We start from the raw sequence: 13,959 nt of genomic DNA, 5'->3' as shown, positions 1-13,959 counted from the left end.
TTCCTTATTCTCCCAGTCACGTTATCATGGGGACTGTGACCCCGCATTGATGAGACCGGTCTTTTTTTAAAGGAATGAAGCAAGAAGCCAATGGGTAATAACCAAGAAACTTAACAACTTCAACACACCAAGAGACATGGAGAAGAGAGATTTTTTCCTCTAAGCTGAAGAAATTCTCACTTTTAAGATCCATTGTCAAGCGGCTCCACCTCAGAGCGCAGCTCGGCCCATGCCTAGGAGACACAGGCATCAGCTGTGGTCTTTTCTCTTTCCTCTCACTCCCCTGGCACTGCAGGGGAGCTGTCACTGATCCCATACTCTCTGGTGGTCTAGATTTGCAGAGAGATACCAGAAGAGAATTTAATCAGCCAGCACACATGCAGCTCAGGGACTCTCAATTATTTGCCCCGAGAGCTTCAGAAGCAGAAGATTGACAACGTGTATGTTGTTTCTGTTGGCCCAGCAAGAACTCATTATCTCAGAGCACAATCGTTGATGTTCATGGCTTAAAACATACAAACAAGGGTGTGGTGATTTTTCATCTCTAATAGGGTTGCTGTACAGAGCTCTGATTTCCCCTCTCCACTGAATTGTCAGATGGAAAGTCAACACAAAGTGTATAATGGAGGTGCCTTTTTCTTTTCTTTCTTCCTCTCCTTCTGCCAAACTTGCCTTTGCTTCTAATTCTCAGAAGTATCAATTAACAATGCCTGATTTTAATAGAGCACTTGCAAGCACGGGGATCATGCTGTAAAAATTAGTTGTCTGGCGCTGATTTCCTGTAGACATCGTCACTCAATGTTCCAGTCTCTCCAGAGCCACCACTAGCCTTCCCCAAGATTCAAGACAGGCAAGATGTGAGTAACCTGCCCACATGGTCTGCAGGTGTATGGGTGATTCGGAATATAAATTCTTAGGAAGAAAATGATCAGTTTAGGCTTTAGTCAAAATTCTTGGGAAACTTTCAGAGATCTGAATTTAGTGATTTAATTAAACAAGGTGGGAGTGATGATTTCCCACAACGATGATACCTAAAGCCCAATCCCTTGTTTAATGCCAAACTTTGGAAATGGTGCCCATTTTACAAGTCAAGGAGGATCATGCGTCACCATTTGATGTGGCCAGACAATGTCAGGCCTGGTGGTAAAAGCCTTCTCTGCCCCAGGAGGCTGAATCAAAAGGACAGAAAATTCAGGGCTACAGAGCAAGTTCAAGGCTAACATGGACAGCTTAATGGGCATTGTCTCGAAATAAAAATTAAAAACGTGTGGGGACATAGCTCAGTGGTAGACCACTTGCCTGGCACAGGTGAGGCTGGATCTTCAAACCCCAAAACTACAAGACCAAGAAAGGAGGAGATTCCAAATGGTGTTGCAAATGCCACAGATGACACTTTTAAATCTTTAGATCTGAGTATTTGGTAACAGTATTTACTTTAGAATAAGGGAACATGAGTTTCTGGTGTGTCCCTGACACTTTTGAGTTGGACACACTCCAGGCCAAAGTTTTTCTGCAGCGACATCATGAAGATCATCTCTAAGGTTCTTTGATTTTAAAACAGAGTTTAGAAGAATTCATACAAAGATGAGAAACTCTACCTCCCCAAAAAAATATTTTCATATATATATATAAATATATGTGTGTGTATGTGTGTTTAGTGAATACAGAACACCTGGTATTCTAGGTTAGTAAGCGTGCACTGTGCAACATGGCAGCCATTTGACACAGTAACCATTGGGTATTTGAGATGTAATGTATCAAAGACACATTGGACTGCCATGACTTAGAAGGAAGAATAGATGCAAACCAGCTCACTTGTAATTTTGTACTGATTGCCTATGGATATGACACTGTGTATGAACAGCAGAGTAGACAAAAATGCATCATTAAAATTCATTTCCCTTTTTTTTTTATTGTTGCTGATGGGGCTACCAGAACACTTTCAGCTATCTACATGGCTTATATTTCCTTGCCATCAAGTAGTACCAATGTAGGTCTTGGTTGCTTAGCAACAAATAAAACAGAAAGGTCTCCAGTCCTTAAGAAGTCAAATTCAAATAGAAACCAGGGAAGAATAAGAGCAAACAGACAGATAAATAATTAATTTCAAATTGGTTTTTAAATGTATAAAGATAAAAAAAATGAGAAATCATAGTAACATGTTTTTCTTCAGATGGGTAGATTGGAAAGTCCTTTAACAGAGATGGCATTGAATTGAGACCAGAGTGAGTCATGGTCGCTGTATAGGACTCTGGAAAAAGAGTGGCGTGAACACAGGGAGGACAAGCTTGAAGATCCCAAGGTGGGGCCAGTCTTGGAACATTTATGTGTACTGATCCTTGAAACATTAAAGTTTATAAAATATTACCAGAAGCATTAACTGGCTTGCATAATGGATTGATGGTTTGGACACTGCCCCAAGTCATTATTTCATCTAATTGTCACAGTCACTCTTAGAATGCCACATTGTCCACTCTACAGAGAACTGTATAGCTCAGTACTTGAGGGACCTGCCTGCAGAAGGCCAGCATATAGGAAGCAGTGGGGTTAGAGGGTCTCTGTCTACATACAAATCTAGAATGCCTTCTGTCTGTCTGTCCTCTTCCTGTCTTCACCCAAGCACACACTAAGTGTCTTAATCAATGTTCTATTGCTGTGAAGGGACATCATGACCACAGCAACTCATAAAAGAAAGCGTTTAATTGGGACTTACTTAACAGTTTCAGAAGTTTAGGTGATTGTCATCATGGCAGGGAACATGGCAGCATGCAGGCAGACATGGTGCTAGAAAAGTCATTGAGAGGTCTACATCTGGATCCATGGGCAGCAGAAAGAGAGAGACTGGGCCTGGCTTGAGCTTTTGAAGCCTCCAAGGCCATCCCCAGTGACAACTTCCTCCAACAAGACCACACCTAATCCAACAAAGACACACCTCCTAATCCCTCTCAAGTAGTGCTGCTCCCTAATGACCAAGCATTCAAATATATGAGCCTATGGGGGCCATTCTCATTGAAACCACCACACTAAGTGAACAAGACTTCTCAGCAGATTTGTGATGTCTCTGCCAATCTTTTCCTGAGCTTCTCCCCACACTGAGGGGAGAGCTGGGTGAACACTCAAGCTCAGCTTGCTTCTAGTCAGTTACAAAAACCATTCATTTCCTACATCACACAACTGAACAATGGGTTGGTTGTTGGTTCCCAGCTAACTCTGCAGCAGAAGACACTCATGACTGAAGCTATCTACTGTGTGAACTTTTCCTGGGAAGAGAACAAACAAATGTCTGTTCACCCTAGACATGCAACAAATGATAGATTAAAGAAGTGACTCCACTCAGGTCTAGCCTGGTAAATGACGGGGCTAGCAGTGGTTACCTACAAGAGCATGGGAAACTGCTGGGCAGAGACAGCACTGAAGAAAAGTCTTCCCCAGAAACTGTTAACCATCTACATATCCTTGGGAAAGGGTGAGGCCTCGTAAACCTGGGCCTCTTCCTCGACGGATGATTGATAGGCCCACTCAAATGCAGGCTCCTGTGAGTCACCACAACTCCCTAGCTCTCGAGAGAGAGAACAGCAGCTACATCAGCCTTCCCAACACTACCTAACAGATTTTCCATTCTCCAACCCATTGTTTCCCTGAACCACAAGAGGGAAGTTTCTTTTCCCTGTCTCCCCCTGCTCCTCTGGGAAGAGTAGATGTTAGCTAAATTCCCCTGGGCTCCAGGGGGAAGTTGCCTTTTGTTTCCTAATAATTAGCTGCAGAGTTAAGTACTCTTGAGAGAAGAAACTAAAAATATTTGAGACCTAAGGCCTGGGAATCCGTACATTTCTTCAGATTCACGGAGGTCAGAGCATCCAGTGGCCTGCAGGTCCCAGAAGCACTCGATCTGTAGTTACCCCAGTGCCCACCTAGCTCACGGCCTCCCCACAGCTCCCTGGGTAGTTCTTGTGCCTGGAAGCCAAGGCAAGGTGGTCTTTGTAGATGATAGCGTCACAGTCTTCAGTCTATAAGATTTCCAAAGAAATTATTTTCCTGGTCCCAATGACTTGCCCTTCAGTCGCTGGCTTTTTGGAGTGGCAGGCAATCACTGTCACTCCCTGGACCACAAAAGGGAGGGTGAGTTTGTACAAATGCAGCCAGCACCATCAGTGATTCTCAAATTAGGGACACTCAGTCTCCCTCGGGCAACACATCATTGTTCATTTTAGCAAGACGGGATGAAACATTCACTCGGTTCCTTGTCTCTCCCTCTTAAATATTGAAGATTAATTTTATTCATTACAGTCTTCCGATGTTTAGTAAGCATTCTGTTTATGGTTCAATACGACATTAGGGAGAAAGCTTAGCAGTGCAAGTTTGGAAGGCAAAGAGACTTGAGTTTACATCATCTCAGCTCTCTGGCTTACAGGTTGCATTATACTGAACCACAAAACCTTGACCCTCACTAAGTCTCAGTTGTGTGGGAAAAGGGCATAAGAACACGTGCATTAGGGACTGATGTCAAATTAAAGGATGGGTGGAAAGCATCCAGCCCAGAATCGCATGGTAAGATCTCAACCCCTGAAGGCTATGCATCTGTAGGTTCAACCATACTTTTACATGACTATATTATGCTCTGGTCCTAGAGCAACTGAGGCATGGCACTGCCAGCCTGATATGGCCCTCAGGCATCATTAATTAAAGTGATTATTTATCCTTTGTTTCATCTCTTGTTATAGTTACCTTCAGCTGTCAACTTGACACAAACCCAGACTTGCCTCAAAAGAAGGGACCTTAGTTGTTAATTAATATAGGAGGGCCCAGTCCACAATGGGTGTTACCATCCTTAGGCAGATGGACCTTGGCTGTAGAAAAATGGTAGCGAACATGAGCCTGAAAGGGAGCCAGCAAGCAGCATCCCTCCATGATCTATTATGCTTTAAGCTCCTGTCTCCAGGTTCCTGCTTGAGTTCCTGCCTTGACTGTCCTCAGTGATGGACCAGTACATGGAAGGATAAGCCAAATAAACCCTTTCTTCCCCCCAAGTCATTTACAGTGAGTGTTTTATCACAGCAAGATAGAAAAGCAAGATAGAACACCTTATATCTGATACGTTTCTGTAAATTAGATCCTCCTTACCCAATAACCCAGCCAAATCACATTTCCAACACCTGTCATCAAAGGGCAAACACTGAACCATCTCTCATGACAAAGAAAGGCTCCTTTCACTGGGAAAATCTCCAGGTGCTCTCATCAACTGAAGCCACTTCAACTAAGTAGAATCACGGACTGGAGAACTGGCTCAGCAGTTAGAGCACTGGCCACTCTTGAAGATGGGTTCAGGTCCCAGCACTCACATGGCAGCTCCCAAATGACTGTAACAACTCCAGTTCCAGAGAATCCAGTGCCCTCCTCTGGTCTCCCTGGGTACCTGCACACTAGTGTGCAGACACATACACACACACACATATACATATACATAAGTAAAAATATAAAATAAGTATTTTAAGTGGAATCATTAGTCTGCTAAAAGGTCCATAGAGAATATTCTACTACCTTTAAGTATAAGAATCTTGGGCCTTTAGATGCGGCTCTTTCTCCACAGATAGAGTACACACTTTCAAGGTCTCAGGTGATGAACTTATAGTAATGAAGCCATGAAGACTGGCTGCTTCTGGGAAATCTCTGGCTGCTTCAGAGGTGGTACCCTGTCAGTCAGAGGAAATATTTGAGAAATAAGACATGATTAGAAATGAGGATGGGTAGGAAATGCCATAGAAGTACAGCCTCGAGCATTGTATGACTGAACACAAACTAATTCCTTAGTATCGACTATTTCTGAGGATTTTCATAGGCTTCCATAATAGCCAGAGAAAAGGAAGAAAGAGAGAGAGAAAGAAAGAAAGAAAGAAAGAAAGGAAGGAAGGAAGGAAGGAAGGAAGGAAGGAAGGAAGGAAGGAAGGAAGGAAGGAAGAGGGAGGGACAGAGGGACGGAGGCAGTGCAGGAGGGAAGGAGGGACAAAGGAAGGGAGGGAGAAAAAGGCAAAAAAAGAAAAGAAAAGCTTAAGAAAGAAGTCTGAGAGCATGCTTCTCCTCTAATCGGATGAGTGGCCCCAGTGAGTGTGTTTTCCTGTCTTGAGGAAGTGTGTGAATTTGTCCAGACTCCAAAAACACCTACTTTATTCAAAGTGACTGATACAACCTTTGGTCATCTGCCAAAATGTTTCTCTTGCCTCTTTCCATTCTATAACATAGTCCATCCATCAACTGCAAGTGGCCTTCTGTAACTTCTCCCAAAGTTTTCAAGAAGCATTTGACTGTAGTTAGAGATTTGAGAGGGAGTGAAAAGCTTTTAGTACAGTTGGAATTAGATTGGAGAAGGGGCTGGGGTTAGAGAAACCCTTCAAAATGAATATCAAGCGTGGTAGTTCTCAACGTGTGGGTCACAACACCTTTGAGTCAGTTTGTAACAATGAAAACACATCCCCCACATCAGATACTTACATTATGATTCATAACAGCAACAAAAATATGGTTATGAAATAGCAACAAAAATAATCTTATGGTTTGGGGTCACCACAACATGAGGAACTATATTAAAGGGTTGCAGCATTAGGAAGGTTGAGAACCACTGATCAAGAGCAACCATATAAGATGCTTGGACATGGGGTCACACTTGGGCCCTCATCTAAGTCTTCATGTCACTTGGGAAATTTAATTAGATGTGTTCTATAAGCTTCAGGGGGGCCTAGAATCCCTTCTCTTGGACTGCCTGCTGGGTCTTTTCTCACTGGTGTCTCCCAGTGGAGGCAGCTGTCTCAATTTCTGTGGAATTCTGCAAGCTCTCCTTTGCAAAAGCATTCTCTCTTTGCTAAAGCATTCACTTATATCCCATGCATAAATGTATAGGCGTCTACTTACAGTTATACTAGTAACATTTTTTGGAAACCAATATTCTTTAGTACAGCCTTTAACAGGGCAACACGGACCCTGGGGACTATATCTAAAGACCCACCTGACTCACAGGAACAAAAATCAGTCCACTTAGAATGGAGACTGCTTCTTCTGGTAGGACCTCTGGGCTACATTTTCAGCCTACAGCTCTTAGTGTCAAAGAACATGGGCCTCTAATTTCATTTTAAGAAAGTTGTTCTTCTTGTTTCTATGTCTGTCTTTATGCTTCTTTTTCTTTTCAGGTTGATCGGCTCAGGGCCAAGTGATTTCATTGGTAAGTTCCTTAGTTAAATCCTCCTATCAGATTTAGTTTCCAGATCCTGGAGGAGTGTCCATCTTGGATACATAGGAAGTGCTCAGCTGACCTGGCTTATCAACCTTGTCTGCCTTCCAGGTAGCTTTGGTGTCTTTTCATCTCACACCTTTGTATCTATGTTTAAAAAGATCTTGAAATAGTTTTCAAGGAGATCCACAGCGGGGGGTGGGGGGGGGCAGTGACAAAGGCCGAGAATGTGATTTCAAATGTGGAAGAAACATTCAGTTTCACTAGTCCAACCTTTTCATTCTCCTGTGGAAGATGATGGGGCCACAGACAGCGTGACTATCTAATGACACTGTACCTAAGAGGTGCCACTGAAATGAGTACCCCCAAATCTCATGATTCTCACTAGCAAACATTCTTTTCACAGTCCCATTGACCCACGGCAGGGATACCTCAGATTCTTATGCCAAGTTTAGACCTCAGGGATCCCTGTCATAGAAAATTTGGTAGATTGAGCACTGTAAACTGAAAGGACCCCTCCCCTTGGCATGAAAGGACCTGTGGTCACAAGCAGCTGTGGCCCTCCAGAAAGTGGTCAGCAACATCTCAGAGCTCCTGTTTTCTAATTGGTTAAGTGATTCTTAAACCAGCTCTCACATCCTCTTTACTTGTGAAAAGAAAGGCTAGGAAGAAAGGGGTACTGATGTGGGAGATGTTGAGCCTACTGATTTTCATATTCCATCAATCTAAAAGACAAAACATAAAGCACACTGGGTACCGGAGGTACCCACCAAGTGATGAGAATACATCCATCTCACAGATGTGCTAATTAGGCTAACATCAGCTTTTGTAAGGGGTAAGTATGCTGTGCTGTTTTGAGGTTGATCACCTACCCCACTTGTTTGCCTGAAAGTCTCACATTACAGAGAAACTTTAATCAAGCCAAATAGACAGTTGGTCACCCTAAAATACAATGCTTGCCCCCAAACTACAGTTTGGATCACTGAGACATTATATCCATTATAGGAAGTTAAAAATGCTTTTGAAGTTGAGGAGACTGGAGGGATGGCTCAGTGGTTAAGAGAACTTCCTGCTCTCACAGGGGACCTGAGTTCAGTTCCCAGCACCCAGCCAGCATCTCATAACCACCAGGGGATCCAGTGCCACCATACTCTGGCCTTCTCAGGCACCTACACACAGATGTACATCAAAGCATAAATAAAAAGTAAAAATAAAAACTAAACAAATATTCAAAATGTTTGAAATTTAGAATCAGTTGACACAGGGAAAGTTCACAAGGCTCCATCTCTAAATGCAGAGTGTAGATATGACAGGATGAAAGGATAGATTATTAAATCTACTTTTAAAGAGCAACTACTTGTTTGAGATATCATTACATTGCTATAGATTTTAGTTTATTGATACAAAATTAAAGTTAATTTGGTTATACTGTATATATATTTCTACTCTTGTTTAAGGTATTATGTTTATGCAACTCATTTAAAATTGCAACATATAATTAAGAAATACAGATTAATAATTAGTCATCTATGATAATCAAATTTATAGTCATATTAGTTAAGTTTTCTCAGTATACATAGATATATTTCAATTTGGTAGATAATCTTCAAACACTTCAAAGACCTACAGAATATGGCATTTAAAATGTTTTAAGAGCTTAGACTTTTCTGGACATTCAGACATGTCTGCTCTTGGCAGCACCAATCTATTTATTTTAGAGAAGATGATGGGCATCAAAGAAACTCCATGTGGAGTTTGCTTTCTTTATGTTAAAAGTTAGCCATTTGGGCAAGAAACTGTTCTTGCCTAGGCTGCTTGACAATTTGTTATATAAATTGGACATATAGAACCCATAGGAAAATGATCACTGAATTTGCCAAAATAAGGTGAAATGGTCCTTCAGGTTCCTGCTTCACAGAGAAGACTGCCAGACATTCTGCAGGACACAGGGAGAAGCAACTGATTAACTTTGCCAATAGGTGAGACAATCCTTCAAAATTTCCTGCTTCACTGAAAAGTCTGCCAGAGACTCTAGGCCTGTAGGCTGAAGATGGATGCCCCAATGTTGCAGAGGAACTTTGGATGACTGTCCAGGCAGCCAGATGTCTCTGTCATTTCTAGAATTGTGGAAGCTACTTGCAATGCACTTCCTGTTTACTTAGGTAATATTATATCCTTCTGGGGTCTTTGATGTAATTGAAGACTAGATGGTTATAATTTTCCTTGGTTATGATAAAAGATAAATTTGATATGAAACTTTAGACTCACAAATATAGGATAGATGATAGAATATTTTCTTTAATTTTGCCAAATACAAATAGACTAGATATTGTAACTGCAATTCTTGCTTGATAACTGTTCTATTATATGTAATTTTACTATGTTAAAGTTAAAACGTTCCTTTTTGATTAGACAGTAAAGGGGAAGTGCTGTGGGATGTCTTTCTGTATGCTGTGAATGTGTGTTGCTCTGATTGGTTGATAAATAAAGCTGCATTGGCCTATGGCAGGGCAGGACAAGGTTAGGCAATGCGTTCAAACTGAAGATGAAATGAAGAAGAGTGGAGTCAGGGGAAACACCAGCCTGCTGCCCAAGGAGCAACAAGATGCCAGCAGACCAGTAATGCCACGGCCACGTGGCAACATATAGATTAATAGAAATGGGTTGAATTAAGTTATAAGAGCTAGCTAATAAGAAGACAGACCCATAGGCCATACGGTTTGTAAATAATATAAGCATTTGTGTGTTTACTTGGGACCAACTGGCTGTGGGATGCAGGTGGGAGAGATTCGTCCTAACTGAGAAACCAGACAAGACTGGAGAAACTTCCAGCTACAATAGTTGATACAAGAAAAAGCTCACAAGGCCCCACCCCTAAATGAAGAGTTTCAGGATATCAGTGGTTGCTGAGAGATGGAGAATCAGTCTTCTCCAGGAATGAGCCACCAAAAGGTTATCCAATCCCAAGCAGTCAGCCCTAAATATGTGTGTATGTGTGTGTGTGTGTGTGTGTGTGTGTGTGCACATTCATATGTAACAATAATAATTAAAGAATAAGAGGCCGTAAATTTGAGAGGAATTGTGGAGATACAGAAGAAGTTGGAAGGGAGGGAGAAACATTAAATATAGTACTTATATATAAAATTCTCAAAAATAATTTTTAAAAAACACTTCGGGGGCTGGAGAGTTGGCTCAGCAGTTAGGAGCACTGACTGCTGCTCTTCCAGAGGTCCTGAGTTCAATTCCCAGCAACCAGTTGTGGTGGCTCACAACCATCTATAGTGGGATCTGATGCCCTCCTCTGGAATAAAGTCATACGTGCAGATAGAGCACTCATATACATAAAATTTAAAAAATAAATCTTTTTTTACAAAGCACTTCAAATACATGTATTAAAACAAAATAAAGTAGAAATTAGTCACTACCCCCCTGTAAATTTCACCTCACTTCTCTGAGTTCAGGTGCCTGTGATAAATGTGGGTCAAGGCTTTAAAATACATATTTCTGTCTGTGGTGGCCATCAGTTTCCTTCCTACTTCAGAGAACATGGTTCAGGGCAGAAACTCATGATCACAGTCAAGTGGACAAGAGAAGAGGCAAGGCAGAAAGATTCAAAACATCACACAATGCTATTAGAGCTGCTCTGTACCAGCCAACCAAACCACAGCTTGCATCAGGGCCATGTGGCACACAGGTTACAAGGCTTTTGGGAGCCCAGTAGCCAACCTATCATTTTATGCTATGTCCCCCAAATCTAAGATTTACAGAGAGCCACAGCCACTGATTTTGGACAATGCAAAACAACCTCCTACATCTGCTGCTAAATACACCCCATCAAACTCTAGGACCTTAAAATGTATTGTTTCAACTCTCCTCACTTTAGTTTTTCTGGTCAAGGCTTAATGTGTGAGTGCTCTTGACCAAGAGGAGAAGGAATGCCATACTCCATACTCTAATCCATTCTGCTGAAGAACTGGAGTCAGGAGTGGTTGTGATCTGCCAGGTGAGTGCTGGCAACTAAGCCTGGGTCCGCTGTAAGAGTAGAAAATGTTCTTAACCAGAGAGCCGTTGCTCCAGCCACTCCATGATCCTTTCAGATCACACACACTTATGCCCACATGGAGCTAAACATACTTTTAAATTCTGAGGAGGTATACAAGCAAGGGAAAATGACAGGTGTAGGCCATTTACTAAAATAATCAAGAGTGCCACCCGGTGATTCTGTACATTCACATCTCCTTAAAAGCAATGATTCCTACATACCAGAGTGGATTGTGGGCTGCAGTGGCAGGGGGGGGCGGGGGGGGGGAGTAATGGCAGTGCAAAGAAAGCCCTGTCGGACTATGCAAATAATTGATGAATCTAAAAGACCAGAAGAAGCATACTACTCATCTATAAGAGTAAACCTAGTAACTAATTCACCTCACATTTTGTCATCCTGCATATGTCTGTGGTGTGTCTTGAAAAACAAAAAAAAAAGATGTTCTGTTATGTTTTATTTTTAAAAATAGTATTGAGCAATTTCTCTGAATGAAGCATGTACACGTTCTGGGATTGTTCATTCATTGTCTCTGGGCAACTTGACATGGGCAGCACTGGCTACACAGTCTGTGTTCTGTGCACAAAGTCTTAAGCATGTTACAAACTTGACCAGTGTGGTTCACAGGTAGACTCACAGCCACTACCCTTGTTGAACCAAGAAGAGGGAGGTTCAGAGACTTGCCCACAGTCATCAGTAAATTCCAGGATCATAATGACAACTCAGACCATCTAGCCATAGTCATCACTGCTCCCTCTTCGAACCTATACCATCATCTGTTCCCAGACACCTTCAAGCCTCCTGAGCATCTCAGTGGACTGTCCACCTGAAGGGTTCTTTCCGGCCAGCATCATCTCATCCTTTCCCTTGAATCTTCCATACAAAATTCATCATGATTTGCAATGACATCATTCACTAACCAGTTTGTTCCTTTCAGATGCCTCGGTGTTAATAAAGAATATTATTTCCACAAGCATTATTTCCACAAGCGCCTTCTCTGTCTTCTCTGTAGTATCCCTGATACCCAGCACAGCACTTGATTCACAGTAAAAAAAAAAATCAGTTAAATACTGCATGGGTAAGTGGGTAGATGGAGAGCTAGGTGGACAGTAAAGAATTCTCTATCCAGTCTGGATGAGTCGCCTCCGTGAGATGGCATTCCACTGAACTGAAGATATGAATAGGTTTAGGTTCAGAAAATAGCACTATGTTCTTAACCACAGAGCCATTGCTCCAGCCACTCCATGATCCTTTCAGATCACGCACACTTATGCTCACATGGAGCTAAACATACTTTTAAATTCTGAGGAGGTATACAAGCAAGGGAACATGGTCCTAGAAAAATCCATGACTGGATCTAATCTTAAGACATTTTACACATCCATCTTCCAGCAAGTGGCAGTAGCCACTTTGCAATCACCAATATGAAAGACAAAATGCTACCTAGACATTCACCATGCAACTAACAGATTCAAGTGTAGACATGAGAGGGCTCAGCTGACAGAGGACCAGCTTTACAGCCTCTCCCTCCCTCCCTGGTTCCAGATTCCTGACTCTAAACTTTATGCAACCTATATCGAAAAGTTTGGAACTGTATTGGGCAATTAGGTGTCCAATTATTTCTGTCAACCTCCAAAATGATAGTGAAACTAGAAAAAGTATTAATCTTCAAAGCCTTAGCACATAATTAACTTATACAAACTTCTAAATGAAGAGATACCAGCCTAAAGAGCTGTAGTGAGCAGAAATGATTGCTATTAATCACTGGTGATACAGACCCCCTCTGAGGTCACAGCTTCTTTTCCCAGTCCCAAATGTTAAAGAGGGTGTTCTCTTAAGCATATAGCCTGCTCTTGAAACACTCTCCAAAGCGTGCCATGATGCCTAGATAAATGCCAATGTATCCATAAAGCGACATCAATCAACTGGTAACTTAATTGCCAGAGTCTTGGAAGGAAACAGACAGGGTACTTCAGTTGGGTAATTTGAAGAGAATATAGCAAAGGAGTTTGTTGATGGAATTATTATGACCAAACCACAGCACAGGTTATCATCATACCCCAAGACTAGCAACAGTTAGAGGTTTCTGGAGCTCCAGACATAAAAAGGCAAGAGGGGGTTGCTGGTTATGAGAACCACATTCCTAAATGGTCAGCTGTGGGCAGTAAGTTACACAGGCATGGCACATGATTGTGGCCTTCTTAAGGAGGAAGCTGGCTGCCTATGGCAACCATGGACATGACAAAGACCATCATCCACTGATAACACTCCAACTGAAATCCAAAAGGCAGAGAGCATCTTTTCAGGATACAGATCATGGAGGGAAGGTGAGAGATGGGTCGTGAAAACAGGCATCTTCTGTGGAACCCCTCAAGTAGTTGAAAGGAAAGTGTCACTAGGGTGACCAACCTGTGCCAGGTTACCAATACTTGATTAGTATAACACCTAAAGTCCTGTGAGCTGGATGACTGGTCATCCTAAGTGTTGCTCAGCTTATGCCTCCAAAATGGTCATCAGTGTTCATGGCAGGTCTACTGGAGTTCTTCTCACTGGGCCTAGAAGAAGCCAAGATATCAGAGGGGGAAATATAGGTGGAGGCACCACTTCTTTAAGAGGGAATCTAATCAACCTCCATTCTGCTTGTAACATGGAGCCCTGAGCCAGGAGTGCTAGGGCCACCTCAGCCCTGTGTTCCCATGCC

General features: G+C 42.3%; 1 long non-coding RNA gene across 3 annotated transcripts in view; it reads right to left on the bottom strand.

Annotated features, from left to right (window-relative positions):
• LOC128114624 (uncharacterized) overlaps positions 1-13,959 on the bottom strand; it is a 217,728-nt gene that overhangs the window by 179,553 nt on the left and 24,216 nt on the right. For all 3 annotated transcript variants that reach the window (XR_008219835.1, XR_008219837.1, XR_008219836.1), the window contains exon 5: positions 5,539-5,690. This is a non-coding gene — a long non-coding RNA (uncharacterized LOC128114624). The remainder of the gene's footprint in view (positions 1-5,538; positions 5,691-13,959) is intronic.

This window comes from Peromyscus californicus, unplaced genomic scaffold, assembly GCF_007827085.1.
Source record: "Peromyscus californicus insignis strain IS unplaced genomic scaffold, ASM782708v3 Scaffold_19__1_contigs__length_69161282, whole genome shotgun sequence".
Lineage (NCBI taxonomy): Eukaryota > Metazoa > Chordata > Mammalia > Rodentia > Cricetidae > Peromyscus > Peromyscus californicus.
The sequence above is the reverse complement of the archived record's forward strand: the minus strand, read 5'-3'. Positions and strand labels throughout refer to the sequence as shown.